The 18,429-nt window shown below is 45.7% G+C and overlaps 1 protein-coding gene and 1 long non-coding RNA gene across 5 annotated transcripts in view; one reads left to right on the top strand and one right to left on the bottom strand.

The window, feature by feature from the left end:
- Positions 1–291: 291 nt before the first annotated feature.
- Positions 292–848, bottom strand: LOC150054553 (uncharacterized). The gene is made up of 2 exons (XR_016537642.1): positions 419–848; positions 292–364 (listed from the first exon to the last, which is right to left on the bottom strand). It is a non-coding gene; the product is annotated as an uncharacterized LOC150054553 (long non-coding RNA).
- A 5,108-nt stretch (positions 849–5,956) lies between these two features.
- Zbtb1 (zinc finger and BTB domain containing 1) overlaps positions 5,957–18,429 on the top strand; it is a 30,822-nt gene continuing 18,349 nt past the window's right edge. For 3 of the 4 annotated variants that reach the window (XM_090344265.1, XM_090344266.1, XM_090344267.1), the window contains exon 1: positions 5,958–6,252. The gene's annotated coding sequence lies outside the window, so the exon portion shown is untranslated. Of the gene's footprint in view, positions 6,253–18,429 lie in introns of all 4 variants that reach the window. The other variant, XM_090344268.1, reaches the window with a different exon arrangement.

The following is an 18,429-nucleotide window of genomic DNA, read 5'->3' on the forward strand; positions in this document are numbered from 1 at the left end:
TTAACTATCATTAAGACAAGAAAGTTGTCAGGGATATATTCCAGGATTTCTGATCTACTTACTACACTATAATAAATACTATTTCAAGTACTATATTATAAAAGGCATAACTTTTTACCAGTCATGGGGCTTGAACTCAGGGTCTGGGCATTGTCTTTGAGCTTTTTTTGCTCAATGCTAATGCTCTACCACTTTGAATCACAGTGTACTTCCAGTTTTCTGGTGGTTAATTGGAGGATAAAAGTCTCACAGACTTTCCTGCCAGGGTTGGCTTTGAATTGAGATCCTCAGTTCTATTTTTTTTTTGTGGTTCATGGGGCTTGAACTCAGCCTGGGCACTGTCTCTGAGCTCTTCAACTCAAACCTACCACCCTACCCCTGGGGCTTGGGTGATGTAACTGAGCTCTTCAGCTCAAACCTACCACCCTACCCTTGAGCCAATCCCTACTTCCTGTTTTCTAGAGTTAAATTGGAGATAAAGAGTCTCAGGTTGGGCTGGCTTTGAACCTTGATCCTCAGATCTCAGCCTCCTAAGTGCTAGGATTAGGGGTGTGAGCTATGCCAGGTTCTCTCTCTCTCTCTTTTTTTTTTTTTGCTCAAGGCTAACTCTCTACCACTTGAGCCACAGCTCCACTTCCAACCATTTTGAAGTTAACTGAAGTAAGAGTCTGGGCTGACTTTAAACCTTGATCTTTAGATCTCAGCCTCCAGAATAGAGTGGATAAGTTTATAGGCATGAGCAACCAGCAATTGGCTGAAAAAAAATAAAAAATATTAGATACTTTTACAGTATCTAAAAAATCATACAACAACTCCAAATCTGAAAATAGGGTAGAATCAGTCCTTAATCCTGGGCATATTCTTATGAAACTTGGAGATGTGAGAGAAGTAGATGTAGATGATACAGGAAGAGCAGTATGCTCTAGTAACTTTTCTTTTTTGCCAGTCCTGGGCTTGAGCTCAGGGCCTGAGCACTGTCCTTGGACTTTCTCAAGGCTAGAGCTCTACCACTTGAGCCTCAGCACCACTTCCAGCTTTTTTCTATGTATGTGGTACCGAGGAATCGGAACCTGGGTCTTCATGCATGCTAGGCAAGCACTTTGACCACTAGGCCAAACTCCCGGGCCCTGCTCTAGTACCTTTTAACTCAACAAGTAAACATTAGTTTGGGCCTCCTGTCTTTTGGCAGACACCAACAGCCTTCTCCATCTCTAACCCTGCCATAGCACCAGACCAACAAAAATGGTAACACAGAGTACAAACTTCAAACATAACTTAAAAAACAAGACAAAATACAGCAACAACAACAATAACAACAGAACCCTGTGAAAATTCTTAGTGTATATATATATATATATATATATATATATATATATATATATATATATATAAACACATATAGTATTTCTGACAGAAAAACTAAGAACTCAATGCTAGTAGACCTAGAACACAGTGAGAAGATCAATGATTATTTCAGGAAGTAAGTCAACCAACACTTCCTTTGGCAGAGAATCAGAGTTTCAGAAAATAAAACATCTGTATATAACTGGTATATAATCAGGGAAGAAATAAATTAGAAAAAAATTCAAAAACTTAATATTATTCCTCCAAATTAGAAAAAAGTATTTTTCAAAAGCAGGGGAGGAGCTTGTAGCTATTAACTCAGGCCTTTAATCTTAGCTACTCGGGAGGCTCAGATCTGAGGACTGGGGTATATAAAAAAAAGTCCATGAGACTTTTTTTTGGGCGGGAGGCAGGGTTGGGGGGGGTAGGTCCTGGGGTTTGACCTTGGCACTATTCCTGACCTATTTTGCTTAATTAAGGCAGCACTCTACTACTTAAGCCATAACCCCTTTATGGCTTTTTGGTAGTTGATTAGAGATGAGTCTCATGGACTTTCCTGCCCGGCTGCCTTCAAACCATGACCCTTAGTTTTCAGAGTAGTTAGGATTATATAGGCTTCCAATTTACACACAGAAAAGCTGGAAGCAGAGCTGTGGCTCAATGGTATAGCACAGCCTTGCGCAAAATGCACAGGGACAGCACCCTCGCCCTGAGTTCAAGACCCAGGACTGGCATTGAAAAAAAAAGTGTAGGCAACACTGGTGGTTCATATCTGTAGTTCTACCTATTCAGGAGCCTGAGATCTGAGGACTGCAGTTCAAAACCAGCCTATGCAGGAAGGTCCATGAGACTTTTATCTCCAATTAATCACCAGAAAACCAGAAATAGTGCTGTGGCTCAAAGTGGCAGAGTACTAACCCTAAGCCAAAAAAGCACAGAGACAGGGCCCAGGCCTTGAGTTCAAGCCCCATGACCAGGGGGCACTGTATGTGGAAAAAATAGAAGTATAAATAAAATCAAGTAATAATCCTCAAATTTATGATTGCTTCACTTCTTCCTCCACTATTTCAAAAGTTCAAATAGCAGTATCTTTCCTATTATGGAGAGAACAGTACTATTTTGAATATCTACTTTTTTTTTTTTTTTGGCCAGTCTTGGGCCTTGAACTCAAGGTCTAAACACTGTCCTTGGGCTTTTTTCAAGGCTGGAGCTCTACACTTGAGCCACATCACCATTTCTGCCTTTTTCTATGTATATGTGATACCAAGGAATTGAACCCGGGTCTTCATGCATGCTAGGCAAGCACACTACCACTAGGCCAAACTCCCGGCCCCCTGAATATCTACTATTATAAAGAGTAATATTATATCCAAAGCCTTGTGCTAAATGCCTTATATACACAATCTCTTTCAACCTTCAGGGTTGTATCATTTTCACCCTTGGTATTTTGCAGATAAGGAAGACATTTATATTTAAGACACACAACTAGAAAATGTCATGAAGCAGAGATCAAAAAAGCCAATTTAACTGTTGCTTTTACTAGTAACTAGCAAACAGAACAGTATTTTTCTTAGTCTTTTTCTTTCAAGGGCTAGAGTTTGCATGTTCTGTGGAATAAACAAGCAGAAAGAAGTGGTGTAAAAGTACTTTACATTTTCAAGATCAGAGCACCTGCAATTTTTTTTAAGCAAGGAAAATCTACACTATGAAATTTCCAACTCTTTTCTGGCCATTATTACTGAAATGGACAAGCTGGTGAAACACTACCTACAGATTATAGTGAATAAATCACTTTGATTCAGTAGTAGGGAGAGCATTATGCAATACTTCCCAGCACTGCCATGGCCAGGATATTTTATGGCCAGGCCCTTGGGCCCCTCCTCCCCAGCTAGACAGCCTGGCTCCTTAGCATTCCCCTCAGGAGATAGGGTGGAAGCACATAGCTCCACTTTCTAAACGTAGAGGGCAGCTGAAAGGCCTCTCTGGGCAACCACAGGCGCCAATAAATCAGCCACAGGCGATTCTCTCATTCCCTTCCCGGTTTGAAGTGGGAGCTCGATATAATGCAAAAAGAGCAAGGACTAGACTCGAAAGATAAGTGATCTAGGCTTAAATTCCTCTGCAAATGATTACATCAGTCAGGTAAATCTCTCTGACCTCATTTCCTCAGGCTTGTAACATTATTTGCAATACAGACAAGATCTCGTTTTAGTAAGATTTGAAAATTCACCTTGAAAGCAGTGGGAATGGAAGTTGGCCTACTCAAAGTACTTAAGTATCAAACTTGAGAATTCATATAGAGTTCTTTATACTATAACCCAAAAGCCGTTTAGAGTGGGGTCTGGACAAAAAAGTAGGGTGGGTTTTGTGGTTTCCCTTTCTTGCTATCTATCCCCAGATGTTTTACGACTTCCTGAGGGCATCTCTAGCCATGAGAACTGAGTTCATGTCTGGCACATCAGCAGCACACCATAATGGGCAAAGAAGTCTTCCTTTATCGGTAACTCAAACACATTCAGACTGCTCGAGAGAATCTGACACTTTAACCAAAAGGAACAACCAACTGTCTATGATTCTCGCAGACAGACAGCAGGACTGAAGAGATGTGTGGGAAGGGAACTGGATGGGAGAATGGGTTCCAAAATCACTACATACAGCCAGCTTATCTTAGAAACCGAGCCACTTCAACTGGCCAAACCCGATTCTCTTACTGAACAAGTGTAATCACCTCTGGTGGACACTGCCCAGAGCAGGTTTAACTGGCACTTCATTCTTGGTGCAGTGGTGAATGCCACGCCAAAGTGATTAAAGACCTCAAGTTCAGCTATTGAGAGGTGAAACCTTGACTAAGCAACAAAGCGCTCATCAAGTCTGTAAATTGCGGAGGAGGAACTGGATTTTATACATATGAAATTGGGCGAGATTCTCAGAATGCTACGAGAATCAACAAACAGCCCTGTCGAAAGGTTTTGAGTTTCAAAGGAAAGAATGCCAAGTTGGATCCCTTTGCGATGGAGGAACACCGGTGTTAATTTATAAAACGTTTGTTGGCTGTGGTCAGTTTCGAGATAGGCGTTGCCAAAGCAACTGATAACAGCTTGATGTCTTCAAATGATGAGTGCTAGGAAGGCGATAAGATGGTTCAGGCTTCAAAAATGAAACCCCGGGTTTGCATGGGAGCTAAACGTTAAAAAAGAAAAGAGAAATGAACTGCTGGGATGGGTGGGCGTCCTCCCCCAGAAGCTGGGAGCTGAGACTCGGGGGGCGGGGGGGACAGCGGTCGTTACGTCCCCGAAGCCTGGGCCAGCAAATCCGCGCGGGCCCGGGCGCCCAGGGGAAGCCTCCGGCCTCTCCCAAGCGGAGTCGCACCCGGCCCGCGGCCGAGCGGCCCCGCGCGCCAACCCCGCCAGCGTCAGGCCCCGGCGGCCCGCAGCGAAGGGCAGCTCCGGGTCTCCATTCGGCGCCGCGCTCCATCGCGGTTGCCATTTTCCTCCTGCGCCCTGACTGCTATCTCAAACGGACCAGAAACACCCTTCTCCCCAGCTACTTGCATCGGTCCCGCGACCCGCGCAGCTACCGCTGCTGCTGCCGCCGCCGCCGCTGCCGCCGCCGCCCCGGGTGGTTCGCGGCGGGAGGGACAGAGCCCGGAGCAGCCACAGGGGCTGGGCCGGGACGCTTACCCAGACTCCGCCGCGGCGGCGGGCCGGCTCCTCCGTGCGGGAGGGGCGGGCTCCCGCGCCGCGCACGGCACGCAGAGGCAGGCACCGCTCACGCACCCCGGGGCCCGCTCTCGCGCGGCTTTCGGCGCCGGCTGCCGTGCGGTGGAAACACGTGACCGTGCGCCTGGTAGCCGGGGAGCCCGGGCGCCGGAGCTGGTGTGCGTGCGTACGTGCGTGCGTACGTGCGCGCCAGCCCGCCGGAGTGGCCGGGCGGGGGTCGGCCCGCGCTCTGGGTACCGCCGCCACAAGTCCCCTGTCGTGACTCTGGGCGGAAGCGTGGGGACGAGTCTGAGCGTCATGGGCTCCCCACACACAGCCGCGTGACCCGGGGGCTTTCCTCGGGGTGTGCAAAAGCACGGGCTCCCCTTCAGTCCGGGCGGGGGCGGGGAGGATGCGCCCGCGTGTTCGGCGGGACCGGGGTGAGGGCGCGGGGCCAGCGAGGCCGAGCGGCGGCGGGGTGGGGAGGCGGGCTGGGCGGGGTGGGGCTTGGCGGGGGAAGTGACTCAGGCCCCGAGGCGGACGGGCCCATGGAAGGCGGGGTGGGGGGAGCGTGGGGGCATGGGCGGCCCCCCGAGCACCCGGGGGCGTGCGGTGGGGGGCGGGCCGGGCTGCGGAGCCCTGCGGGGCCGGGGTCCCCCATCTGGACTGGGTGGGGCAGCGGCCCCGCGCCCTTGGGGAGTCGGGAGGAGCCCCGTGCCTTCCAGCTGTGCAAACAGGAGGAGGTCCCCAGCCTAGCCCCAGGAGGAGAGGGAGAGGGGTGGTCAGGCCGCCCCGCGCCGGCCCCCGCCGTGCGGGCCGTGCCAGCCTCCCCCGCGCCCGACGCACAAACTTGTTGCAACAAACAGGCGACTGCGGGTGCCCCTAGCCGCCAGCGGCGGAGTGGGTGGGCGGGCGAGAGGGAGGGGAAGGCTGGCGGACGCCGCGGCGAGCTGGTGGGCAGACCCGGAGTCGCCGCGTAAGCGGGGCCGGCTCAGTGCGGTGCGGCAGGCGCGGCTGTGCGGCAGCGGAAGTCCTTTGTTGCAGCGCAGTCCCTGGCAGAGCCGGAGCGTCTCCGCGCCGCCCAGCCCGAGCGCCGCGCGCCGCCGCCGCCACGGCCGCTCGCCGTCCCCGCGCCGCCGCCCGCCTCGCCCGCGGCCGAGTTGCCTTAAACTCCCTAAAATCTCCGCAGCCCTGGTTCCTGCTGCGGCCGGTGAGTATTTGCCAGCTGTGGGGCTCATTTGCGCAACTTTAGTCCGGTCGGGAGGGCGACGGGGCCGCGGGGCCTGACAGGAGCGCGGAGCCGGAGCGACGCCCGACCCGTGCGGGGGAGCCGGAGCACGGCTCGGGGTGAGGACTCGGCGACGGGCGGCTGTGGGCCGCCCGCTCCATACCGGCGCCCGGGTCCCGAGCGCGCGGCCTCCCCGAGTCGGAGGCGAAGCCCGGGTACCGACGACTTCGCAAATTAGTTACCGTCCTCCCCCACCCCCATTGCCTTTATTTTATTTTTTGGGGGGGGAGGGGAGGTGGTGTTGGGGGGCGGGAGGACTCGGTTGATTGACGGGCCCGGAGCCCGCTTCTCTCAACTTACAGCCGCGGCCGGGCGGCGGCGGCGGCGGCGGCGGCGGGTGGGAGGGGAAGCGTCCCGGAGCCCGAGGCCGCAGACTTGGGCGAGCTCCGAGGGTGGAGGCGTCAGGGCCGCGCAAATTCTTGCGTCGCGCCTCCCCCTCCCCCCTCCCCCGCCGACACACTTGGGTTTTGTTCGGTTAAAAAGTAGTAGGTCCGGGGTTTGGGGGGGCATCTGCTGTGGGAAGAAAGTGTGCCTTCTTCCTCCAGCGGGCGCTCACCAAAGTTTTGCTCGAGTGTCCGGGAGCGCGGTGTCTGTGGATTCGGAGCCGGTGGCGCTCCAGCGTGCCGGCGGGAGCCGGGAACAGCCCCTCCCCGGGCTCCTTCCACCTGGTCGAGCGTGCACGCGGTCTGGGGGCTTGACAACACACTTTTTGCAAGTTAGGAAGAGGCTAATGGAAGTCCTGGATTTCTGAGGGGAGGGCGTGGGTACGTGTGTGAGGGTGTTTTCTAAGCGCTGAAGGTGTGCGCAGGTTTCCACTGGTTTCCCTGCTGTAAGCGTCAAGACAGGAACAACTTTCCCTTCGACTTTCGAACTCGCCCCGAGTTCCTGAGTCCCTCCCCTCTCCTCACTCCCCTTCCCCCATTCCCAAGAGGCTTGCCCTTTAAGCCTGACTTCGAACCCTTGATCCTCTTTCTTGCCTCAGCGCCTCCATTAAGTCCCTCCCTCGCAGTCCCTCTCCCTACGGTTACAGGCATGTACCATTACAACCGATGACACGTGATACCATTTGGAATTATATAGTTTTGGGACCTCGTGGCACTTTCAAGCAAATTTGGGGAGAGAGTGCAAATCTGATGACAGCTTTAACCACAATCTCCTTTGGAATGGAGAAACTTAGATTCTATGAAATTTTGTCAGTGCAAACGGATATGATCAGAAGAAATGGTGAGGATGGGATTACAAGTGGGTGAAGCCTGAATTATGACTGGTTGGTGATCATTCACCCAAACCTTTTTTGTGTGTGTGTGTGTGTGTGTGTGCGCCATTTGTGGGGCTTGAACTCAGGGCCTGGGCACTGTCTTTGGACTTTTTTTTTTTTTCAAGGCTAGAGCTCTACCATTTGAGCCACAGCACCACTTCTAGCTTTTTTCTATGTATGTGGTGCCAAGGAATCGAACCCGAGTCTTCATGCATGCTCGGCAAGCATTCTACCACTAGGCCAAACTCCCAGCCTCAGAACTTCTTTTTTGAGTTAGATTCTGATACCTAAAGTCTCAGTAATAGCTGAATGGTTTGGGGATTGACAAAACATAGCCTCCTCTTAAAGAAACAGAGAAGTATAGTATGAGGAGAAAGGCCGTTCCAAAGCCTTGTGTTAACAGTATTTAGCAGCAGAGTTTCTCATTAAGACCAATTTCCCACCAGGTATTACACCAGTACTTGGGAGGCTAAGTGAAAAGAATTGAAAGTTCCTGGTCATCCAGGGCTACAGAACTGGAGACCATGTCTCAAACAAAAAGAGAGACCAAAATTTCATGGTCTTAATTCAGTTCTTTCCATCTCTCTACAGTCTACTTACTGTTTTGGTGGGTGGGGAGCTGGGGGGAAGTGAAAGGAGAGATGGTGCATCATCATAGGAAAAAGAGAAACCATGTTTTAACAAGACCTGATGTGGAACAGCCACATGCTCTTGACCTCGTGTTTTCTGTTGCTGTTTCACTGTATAGCTCAAATTGACCTTGAACTTGCTTCTCCTCCTGTGTGTCTCCTTAGTGCTGGGATTACAGGTCTGCTGCCACCACACCCAGATTCTGACCTTGTGTTTCTGTTTCATGTTTCTATTTCACTCTACCACTAGGCCAAACTCTTGTCCCCAATCTATTGGTTTTATGTATTTAATCAATGTGTATTTGTGAAACATTTGCTTGAGAATTCACTTTGGTCTCTATAGAATGTTCTTTGCTGGGGCCCGGAGTTTGTTCTAGTGGTAGAGTGCTTGCCTAGCATGCACAAAGACCCATGTTCGATTCCTGGGTACCACATACATAGAAAAAGCTGGAAGTGGTGCTGTGGCTCAAGTGGTAGAACTCTAGCTTTGAGAAAGCCCAAGGACAGTGAAGAATGTTCTTATGCTTGGATCTCTGGTGATAAAGTAGTGAGATTGGGTCATTTTTCTTAAAGTCTATGAACCAAATTAACTTACTCATGCCTATTATTTCTCAAAGTAGAAACACTTTAAAATTATGAGGTCCATGCTTATTGTACAAATTCAACCTACAGTAACATGAAATACAAAAGAGTCAACCTGATGCTGGTGACTCACCCCAGTAATCCTAGTTACTCAGGAAGTTGAGGTCTGAAGATTGTGGTTCAAACCCAGCCTGGGAGGAAAGTGTGTAAGTCTTATCCCCACTTAACCCCCCCCCCAAAGCCAGAGGGGGTGCTGAGGTTCTGGTAGCAGAGCACTAGCCTCAAGCAAAAAAGCTCATGGACTAGCCAGATGAGCCACTAGGCTCATGCTTATTAATGGCAGGAACTCAGGAGGTTGAGATGGGAGGATAGCAGTTCAAAACCAGCCTAGGCAGGAGTCTGAGACTCCTTCCTTATCCAGAAGTGAAGCTGTGACTCAAATGGTAGAGCAGGAGTCTTGACTAACAAAGCTGTGAGTTCAAGCCCCAGGATCTGTGCATACATGAACACATACAAAACTGAAAGTCATTCTAACTCCCCTTTCCAGAGCTAATCACGGAACAGGCAGTTCCCTGTTTTAAGAGCAAGAGAGGCACCACTTGAGAATAGCTGTGCTTCTTTGTGCTTGCTCCTGGGCTATCATGTTCTCTACACATGTTCTGTATTACCACTTAGGTTGGTGACAATGGCCAGGTAGATTGTTTTGCATTGTGCTGATTTAACTTTCTATAATTAGCTATGAGCTATATAGTTAGAGATGAGAGTCTATGTGTAATAGAGCTACCGTTTTAGGTTTGCTCTCATGAGTATTCCTTGGTGGGCTGGTCCTCACACTTCATTAATGTTAATATCCAGCTTCTAATGGGTTGATTTATATCTTACATCAGCCAGACTTGCTAATAAACCCCTCACATATGAAAAGTTCCCCAATTTATCATTGGGAATAAATATGAATGCTTGTTATAGAGATCTTGCATATGATGTCCCTGTGCTGATAGGGAATGGTAGTATCCTGATTAGTATACAGAGGTAGCAAGCTAAATATTGTGGCAAGGAAATTAGAGAAAAGAGGGGCATGAATGCCTGTTGTTTCCAGATGTTCCATGGGGAAGGCTAGAATTAAGGAGCCATGCAAGGACTCTGGACTGAAAGCCACTTATAATAGGTGTATTTTTTTTTTTTTTTTGCCAGTCCTGGGCTTGAGCTCAGGGCCTGGGCACTGTCCTTGGACTTTCTCAAGGCTAGAACTCTACCACTTGAGCTTCAGTACCACTTCCGGCTTTTTCTATATATGTGGTACCAAGGAATGGAACCCGGGTCTTCGTGCATGCTAGGCAAGCACTTTAACCACTAGGCCAAACTCCCGGCCCAATAATAGGTGTATTTTTAAGATAGATTTCTGAATATACTTTTGTTAGGTATACTTATTAATGACAAGACACTTATTCCTTAGGCTGTCACATTCAGGGAAGTTAGTATTTTAAAAACAAAGCCCCCAAATACAACATTTAACCACAACATTATCTGAAGTGTTGATGATGTGAATAGTATATGCACTATTCTGTCTTTAAATTTTAAGTTGTTTCCAAAATAAAATTTGAAGCTTGATGCCAGTGCACACACCTGTAATCCTAGCTGTTCAGGAGGCTGAGATAATGGGAATGAGATAAGCCAATCCTGGGCAGGAAAGTCTGTGAGACTCTTAATCTCTAAGCACTCCAAAAGAATGAAGTGGATCAAGTGGTAGCGGTAGCGCACTTTCCTTGAGCTTTAGGAAAGCTGGTTAGCACCAGGCGCGGTGGCTCACGCCTGTAATCCTAGCTACTCAGGAGGCTGAGCTCTGAGGATCAAGGTTCAAAGCCAGCCCAGGTGCAAAAGGACTTGAGACTCATCTTCAATTTATGAGAAGTGGGGCTTGGCTGTAGCCTTGAGCTGAAGAACTCAGGGACAGCACCCAGACCTAGAGTTCAAGCCCTATGACCCCCAAAAAGAAAAGCTTGAGGGCAGCATACAGAACCAGGATCAAGCTCAAGTATTGGCATAGTAAGTTAAAAAAATAAAATTTGAAGGCTGAAGCATAGTTCTGTAATAGAGCACTTGGCTACCATGTAGGAAGTCTTGGGTTCCATCCTCAATACTATAAAAGGCAAGCGCGCGCGCGCACACACACACATACACACACACACACACACACACACACACACACGGAAATCAAGTGAAAATGTAAAGAATGAAAGATTTGTTTGGTAGCTGTCTGTGTGAGATATGTGATCCTTTTTGGAGATACCTGCCAAACTTCAGCCCCCCCCCAACCTTAAATCTAGTATTAGAGGCAGACATGCTCTGGTGGGCCTTAGGAGTCAGCAGATAGAAGAGGACATAGCACTCTGCCTGCCTGCAAGATGGGGCATTAAGAATGATGTTAGATTGATGAAAAGAGGTGACTATAAAAGACTAAAGGGCAGCACAGTTAATAGTCATGACCAAAAGGAGTGAGTGTTGTATACTTTACAAAAGCTAAAACCTAGGATATTCAGTCAAGTCAGAGTTTTGGCCTTATCCTCTACTTGGACTCAATGAGCAAATAACCAGTGGACCTAGTTCTTCATTCACAAAATGAAAATAATTTTAAAACTGCCGATTAGGAGAGCCAGGAGTTTGGCCTAGTGGTAGAGTGCTTCCCTAGCATGAATGAAGACCTGGGTTCAATTCCTCAGTACCATTAGGGGGGCCAGGAGTTTGGCCTAGTGGTAGAGTGCTTCCCTACCATGCATGAAGACCTGGCTTCAATTTCTCAGTACCTCATATATTAAAAAAAAGAAAGGCAGAAGTGGTGTGGTGGTTCAAATGGTAGAGTGCTAGCCTTGAGAAAACCCAAGGACAGTGCTCAGGCCCTGAGTACAAACCCCAGGACTGGCAAGAAAAAAAAATGCCGATTAGAGCAACTGTCAGAATCAGTTGAATAACATAAGAGAATTGCTCTTAACTTTTCAAGTACTATATGAAAGTTGTTGAACTATGTGGCTTACTATGTGGCTTGCCTAGCATACATGAACCCCTAGGTTTGATTCCTTTGTACTACATACCACATAAACAGCCAAAAGTGGTGCTGTGACTCAAGTGGTAGAGTACTAGCCTTGAGCAAAAGCAGCTCAGCAACAGTGTCCCAGGACTGGCAGAAAGAAAAGGAATGAAGTTACTACTGAAAAAGTGCCAAAACATTGATTAGTAATATAAAAACCTTGATTCATTAAAAAAAACAAAAAAAAACTGAGGGTCAAGCAACTATTAGAGACAGTACCCTGGTCTTAAGACCTTATAATAAAGCAGAGGAGCCAAATAATGATAACACCTGTCTTCTTCTTTTTTTTTTTTTTGCCAGTCCTGGGGCTTGAACTCAGGGCCTAGGCACTGTCCTTGGACATGTTTTGCTCAAGACTAACATAACACTCTGCCACATGAACCACAGTGCCATTTCTGGCTTTTTCTGTGTATGTGATACTAAGGAGTCGAACCCAGGGCTTCATGCATGCTAGGCAAGCACCACTAGGCTCTACTCCTAGCCACAACAACAACTTCTTTAAGTAGCATCCCTGCTTGGAAGATACATTCTTTGTTACCCTATGTTGCATGTATAGTAGACTGCACAGAAGAAAGGCATCTGCCTCCCCTTGGGAATCAAAGAATTTCTCAAAGAGAATGATTAGACATGGAAAACATTCTAACAAGCAGAGGAAATAGCAGGAAGAAGGGAGGTTTTCATTGTGTTAGGTAATATGGACTGAAGGGAAATCTTAAAAGAGATTGCTTAAAAATGAATCTATATTTCTTTTTTTTTTTTTTTTGCCAGTCCTGGGCTTGAGCTCAGAGTCTGAGCTCTGTCCTTGGACTTTCTCAAGGCTAGAGCTCTACCACTTGAGCCTCAGCACCACTTCCGGCTTTTTTCTATGTACGTGGTACCAAGGAATCGAACCCAGGTCTTCGTGCATGCTAGGCAAGCACTTTAACCACTAGGCCAAACTCCCGGCCCCTGAAGCTATATTTCTAAAGATGAACACATTTTATGATCTTGTTTATTGGCTTCATTTCATTGAATTTGAATTAAAAACAAAAAAACCTGGGAGCCACAAAATTGATGGGGCATAATACTTTTTTTATTTTTCCCTGCCAGTCCTAAGACTTGAACTTAAGGCCTCTGTACTGTCCTTGAGATTTTTCACTCCAGGCTAGCACACTACCAAATGAACCACAGCTCCACTTTTGGTGGTTAATTGGAGGTAAGAATCTCATCACTTTCTTGCCTTAACTGGCTTTGAACCACTATCCTCAGATCCTAGCTTCCTAAGTAGCTAGGAATATAGGCATGAGCCACTGGTACCTGGCAGCAGTACATTTTTTTATTTTTAAGTTTTGTTATTGTAAAGATGTTGTATTGTGGGATTACTGTCAGGTAATGAATGCATTTCTTTTTAGGCAGTGTCACCCTTGCAATGCAGATCTGCTGAAAGAAGGATAATGGATTGCCCTCATTATTGCTGCCTCACTAGTTATTCATAGCCCAACATCAGGGAACACTTACTATTACAAAGTAACAAAAAATAAGTCAGATTCCTTGCCCATATGTTGCTTACAATCTAAGGGAGACCAACAGATGAATCATTGTAGCCATTTCCTACATATATATATATATATATATATATATATATATATATATATATATAGTTTTGTGACCAAGGACACTGCCTCACAAACTCAAAATGCTAAGAAAAGCCATTATGCTTTCATAGGGATTGAATCACAAATTGAGCAACCTACTCAAGGTCACATACCTAATAAGTGGCAGAGCTAAAATTTGAACCCTGGTGCTTAGTCTAGTCAGTCTGTGATTTTATGCCTACTTTATATTGCTTTTTTGGCTAATATATAGTGCAGTAAGTAAAAAATATGAGATGCTATTTAATTCTGAAACAGTAGGAAAAGAAGTTGCTGCAGAGGTTTTTAGGAGGAGGTCATATACTGGTTCTTAGATGATTTGAAGGGGGTTCAGACGGAAGAACTAATCAGCATGGATAACACCAGAGGTAAGAAAGTTTGATGCAGGAAGTAGAAGTAGGTACTATAAGAATAGATGGGGGGAAGTGGTCCTGTGGCTTATATGGTAAGAGCACTAACCTTGAGCACAAAGAGGCTCAGGGATAGCACCCAGGCCCTGAGTTCAAGCCCTAGGATTGGCCAAAAGTGAGAGGGGGGGTGGGGAGGGTGGGGGGGAAGCACTGCTCATTTGTACCTAAGGAGTTTATATATTAGCTTGAGGATATAAAGAGAGAGGAATTGTAGCAGGGGAACTGACTTGGCCTAATTTGTGAGTGTGCGCGTACACATGCATTTACCTGTCTTGGGGCACAAACTCTCAGGGTCTGGGTGCTTTGCTGTCTGATCTTTTTGCTAAAGACTAATACTTTACTACTTGAGCTACAGTTCTACTTATTGTTGGTGGTGGTTAATTGGAGGTAGGAGTCTCATGGACTTCACTGCCTGGACTGGCTAAAACATGATCCTCGGATCTCAGACTACTGAGTTAGCTAGGATTAACATGTGTGAGGAACTGGTGGCAGGCCCAATTTTTTATTGTCAATCAGCAGACAGTGAATGGTATTTTGTTGAGTCCTCAGTTGCAGGACTGATTTGAAGCTTCATGGGAAATGGACAGGTAGGAGGGAAAGGACAGAATAAAGAGCAAATTTGAGAAATAGTAAGTGGGAAAATTGTCAGGACTTGATAGTTAGGAAGTGAGTCCCCCTACCCTGAGTAGCTAAGACAGAATGTAGAGGGAAAAGAAAAAAAAAAAAGCCCAAACAGTGGCTGTACAAAATGAGAAAGGAGTACTTTGGAATAGATAGTACTGCAGAATGCACCCTAAAAACACAAATGCCACATGCAAAAAGTCACTTCCTGGTAAACCTGCTTTTAGCTGAGAGGCCTGAGTAGTTTACATGGTGCCCTCTGGTGGTCCACAACAGTATTCTACCCCCTTTTTAGAATATATGGCTGAAAATACTAATACTGAGGGAAAGATTATTCCAAGATTCTTCCCTCTGTTTTCTGTGTGGATGAATTCACTTCCTAGATTTATACTTCAAGCTAACTAAAGAGTCATCTTACTTATTTATAAGTTATCTTTTAGGTGACTGTGGCAATCCATTGACCTGACATGAAGCAAAAGAGGACAATTTGATTGCCTGCTAATGAAGTACAGAAATTAAAATCTAACATCTTCCTCATAGAGCTCTTCCCTAGGTCCTCACAGAAAATTAAATTAGACTTAGCTTTGTTTTGTTGGTTCCACAACCCATACCATACTGAAGTGGTGAGCAGCAGATTATATACCTTTCAGAAGTAATTTGTCAGCTTGACAAGGAGACAAAATACCAGCAAACCATAGTCTCCAAAAGCATACATGACAAGTACAAGGACATTTCAGTTGGGGTGGCCAACCACTCTTGCAAATATGTCCAGCCAAACAACCTGATAACAGAGAACAGAAAGAGGTTGCACTATTAAAGGAGCTGCATTTGCACAGGAGCTGGAGAGCCCTAGACCAGCATCAGGGAGACATAATCTTGCCCGATAGCCACTAAAATTAGATGTGACTTTGAGCATATCACTGAACGAACCTTCAAGAGCTTCAGTTTGCTATCTGGTATACAAAACAAACCAGGCTCAAATGGTAGAAAAATGCTAAGCTAAAAATGCCCAGGCCCTACTAGTAACATACACATAAAAGCACATTGAACCTGATTATTTCATAGTTACATATAAATAGTGTCATAGTGATATTTTTGAAAATTGTACTTGAATGGAAAAGGCAAAAAACCCATTTATGTCTAGTTTATGTTAGAATCCTTTGAGGATTCTATAGTTAGTTGGGTCTTCAAAAAGTAGAGAAAGTTTCCTGATAGTTATCTTAAGTGGTAGAGCTGGTATTTATATCTAGCAGTGCCTGCTTCCTAGAATGGCTTTTAATTCTCTCATTTAACAAACATGTACTAAGTGCCAACTGTGTGGGAAGTGTGTGCCAGGCACAAGGAACACTAAGGCTATTAAGCCTCATTCCTGTCTCCCTGTCCTTGAGGGCTCAGTACAGTAGACTGTACTGTACACTACTGCTCCTTGGAGTCTGTCAGTCACTAATGACATAATATAGCATTGTCAGGATTAACACATAGCTACAGTATGTTTTAACAGATTTAGGGTAGGAGCATGAAATTGAGCCACCATTTACAGGATTGTTTCTATGGAAATATGTGTTTCAAGTTACAAATAACTCAAAAATAAGTTTTGGAACAATTATAATTTCAGAACTTACAGCGCTAAGTACTGAATCTGAAATCTAGCCAGAATGCTAGGCAGAAGTAGTGAATAACATTTTCTACACTTGATTGAATGTCACTTAAGTAACTTATGATAAAATGTTACCTTTAGGAGTCTGTACCTCTGAAGAATTTAATTGGTTTTAGATATTGGCCTGTATACTCTGGCAAATGGTATTCAAGGAAAAAATTTGCTGATATGACATTTTTATAGGTGGTAAAACTGTCAAGACTATAATTTTGAGCTCAAGTCATATTGCTCATATTCTAATCCTGAGAAATCTTCTTTGAGGTAAATACATGGACATACATATACACTGTATGGGTCATTTTTCATTTCTATAAGATACCTAAGGCTCAGTAACTTAAAAGTAGCGTATGTGGCTCATGATTTTGGTAGCTGAAAGTCCAAATAGTATTGGCTTTAATGAGGGCTTCTCTGGTTATGTTACCTCATGGAAAAAAGGTTCCAACACCTCTTAAAATTGAGAAGGAAGTTTCTGACATATAAAGCTTTTGAGGGTACACTTCGCATTATCCAAACCATGGCAGTCTCAGTCTGCAAAATGGGTCTTAAAGCCAGGTGCTGTTGATGCACATCTAATCCCAGTTGTTCAGGAGGCTGAGATTACAGAGTATTGTGGTTCACATCTAACTGGGAAGAAAATCCAGAAGACTCCTCTATTTCCAAAAGTAACTAACAAAAAGCCAGGCTGGAGATATGACTCAAGTGGTAGAGTGACAGCCAGGCAAGCAGGCTGAGAGAGTGTGAAGCCCTGGGTTTGAGTTCTGGTACTGGCAAAAAAAATTTTGTTTTTTGAAAAAGGTCTTAGGATAGTATATACTTTGTATGGTTTGTTATAGGATTAAACGTTAGCCGGTGGCTCACGCCTATAATCCTAGCTACTCAGGAGGCTGAGATCTGAGGATCAAGGTTCAAAGCCAGCCTAGGCGCAAAAGGACCTGAGACTTATCTCCAATTAACCTCTAAAAAATGGGAAATGGGGCTTAGCTCAAGGGTAGGGTGGTAGCCTTAAACTGAAGAGCTCAGGGACAGCACCCAGGCCAAGTTCAAACTACATGACCTCCCCTCCCCTAAAAGAATTAAGTGTTGTGTGTGTGTGTGTGTATGTCTATGTAAAATTATACATGTATATAGTCATTTATCCTACTTTCAAAACCTTCAGTCTTCCTGTTATTACTTTAAAAAAAAAATCTTCCATGGGCCAGGAGTTTGGCCTAGTGGTAGAGTGCTTGCCTAGCATGCATGAAGACCGAGGTTTGATTCCTCAGTATCATGTACATAGAAAAGCCAGAAGTGGTACAGTTGCTCAAGTAGTAGATTGCTAACCTTGAGGAAAAAACCCCAAGGACTGAGCTCAGGTCCTGAGTTTAAGCCCTAGGACTGGCAAAAAAAAAAAAAAGAAAAGAAAAATCCATTTTTATTATTTTAAAGTAGTATGTACAAAGGGGTTTCAATTTAATGTCAGTCTGAGTAAATTGCATCTTGATCAATATTATCCCTGTCCATTATTTTCTAGCCAACCTCTTGCCTAGTTCTCCCAGTTACCTACATATCTGTATAAATACCTGAAACATCTTTCCCATTGCTTTCTGTTCTCTAATCCTATTCATTCACTAGCATCTCACCAGAACAGCATCTGTTCTGTTCTGGTATAATTCATGGTTTTCTTTTCTTCCTTCATTTTCTTTTCTTTTTCTTTTTTGTGGGTCATGGGGCTTGAACTTGGCCTGGGTGCTATCCCTGAGCTCTTTAGCTCAAGGCTACCACCCTACCCTTGAGCCAAGCCCCATTTCCTGTTTGCTATGGGTTAATTGGAGATAAGAGTCTCAGGTCCTTTTGTGCCCAGGCTGGCTTTGAATCTTGATCCTCAGATCTCAGCCTCCTGAGAAGCTAGGATTACAGGCGTGAGCCACTGCCCGGCCTGGCCTGTTTTTTTCTTATGGGAGATAAGAGTCTTACAGGCTTTCTTGCCTGGACTGGCTTCAAACTGTGATCCTCATATCAGCCCTTGAGTAGCTAGAATTACAAGTGTGAACCATTGGTACCTGGCTAGGATCTCTCTTTTGTGTTTTCTCAGTGTATTTAGTTTATAATCCCAGCTACTCAGCTCTTCATAATCTTTTTTTTTTTAAATAGTGCTTTAGAGTTTTTAAATATTTGGAGTTCAGATTTTCCTATTAGGAGTGCTGACTCTATACATAAATCCTTTTTGAGGTCCTGATATAACTACAAGTG

This window comes from Megascapheus bottae, chromosome 14, assembly GCF_031878675.1.
Source record: "Megascapheus bottae isolate mThoBot1 chromosome 14, mThoBot2.hap1, whole genome shotgun sequence".
Taxonomy (NCBI): Eukaryota; Metazoa; Chordata; class Mammalia; order Rodentia; family Geomyidae; genus Megascapheus; species Megascapheus bottae.